We start from the raw sequence: 1,728 nt of genomic DNA on the forward strand, positions 1-1,728 counted from the left end.
CCCTGTTGGGGGATGGCTTAGGTCCTCAATAAGGAAGAAGAGTGGAGGTGAGCAAGGAACTCTCCTCTGCTTTAATTACTCCTGGTATAATATTCCTTTTCAAGCTTTGACTAATTTTTTTCTTTACTTTTGACAGCCAATTCAAGGGTATTACAATGTATATCATTCAAGCTTTGGCTAACTGAAATTAAACAGCTGCCATGTTTTGACAGGGACATAAAGGATTCCATTTTCTAGCCTCCTCTGATTTAACAGGGACTGACAGGCTGGGAGGAAACCAAGGGCCATTCCATCCCCATGGCTACTGAGTCACCAATGGTTGACTCCAAGGAAAACAAAGAGTGTCCAGGAAGTGTTCTCACTAGAGCAGGAGCAATGCTTGCCAGAAGTTTACAGGACAAATGACACATGAAGTTGCTTTCATGGCCACTTTATTGAAACAATTCAGTAGCCAGCTCTTCAGTTACTTAAGGTTACCAAAATACCTAGTACCATATGCTAGAAGGAGCTAGAAACAATCCAAGAAGAAAAATACCTGCCAAGTAGATTCTTTGCTAGCTAAGTGCTTTTCCACATGGTGAATGGTGGTAAGGGGTGGTTTTATCACTGGGGGCCAGATATTAGTAAAAGAAAACTGAAGGAAAAAGAAGTTCCTCATTGCACTCAAGGGTAGGCCAAGTGCTTTCAGAGAAGTTGTCTTATTCCATCCCTATAGCAGCACTATCACTCTGAGCTTATGGAGCAGCTAAGAACTGGAGCTAGAGGGCTTCTGTTTGTGTGTGGTTTCACCAGAGGCTTCTGTGCTTGTATGGCCTTTGTGCCTTGGTTTCCTCACATATAAAATGAAAATAATGCCAAATCTTCATAGGTGAGAAATCAATTTAAAACATTGATTTTTCTTTGGATACAAAGTTAAGTCTATGATGGGGAGTAACAGTTATTAACATGAAAAGAAGCAATGAAGTCATGTAAGCTGAAGTAAGAACACAGTAATGTGGATGAACACGACAGATAGGGACAACCTCAAGCACAGGAATAAGAATAACTAAAATTTAAGTTCTTACCAGATACAGTTCTTCAGTGTGTGTGTATGTGTCCAGGTGGGGAGGCTGGTTAATTAGTTATAAATTCTCTTTGGTAATTGCACAACACATGAAAGTCCTTCAGGTCTCTACTCAAGTGCCACATGATTAGAGAGGATTTCCTGAATCACTCTAAAAAATAGCGCCCTATCACTCACCTTACCTTACACCACTTTATTCCCCCCTTCACAGCCATGAATGTCACTGACATATATACTTATTAGTTTATTATTTATCTTCCTCACTGAGAATATAAGCTTTAGGAAGGAAGAGGCTACGTCTATTTTGTTTGCTGTTGACTCTTCCGTGCCTGCAGCAGTGCCTGGTGCATAGTAGGTACCTAATTAGGGATTATTGAATGAATTTAACAATGATATTTAAAAGTCAGTGTTAAATATTTTGATTCTCAGGGACCAGCAGTTAGCGTAATGGCTATGTCACTGGACTTCCATGTAGTCGACCATGGTTCGAGTTCTGGACCCAGTGGCTTAAACTCATGCCGGGTGCGTGTGCGTGTGTGCCTAAGATCCCAAGAGGAGAATGGAGGAGAAGGGATTGTGGCGTGGCCATCCCCACTAGGGGGTGATTTCTCACTTTCTGTCTCTCTGTCACTCTCTGTCTTTCTGGCGAGCGCACACGCCCTATA

This window comes from Tupaia chinensis, unplaced genomic scaffold (assembly GCF_000334495.1).
Source record: "Tupaia chinensis unplaced genomic scaffold, TupChi_1.0 Scaffold000355_1, whole genome shotgun sequence".
NCBI classification, from domain to species: domain Eukaryota; kingdom Metazoa; phylum Chordata; class Mammalia; order Scandentia; family Tupaiidae; genus Tupaia; species Tupaia belangeri.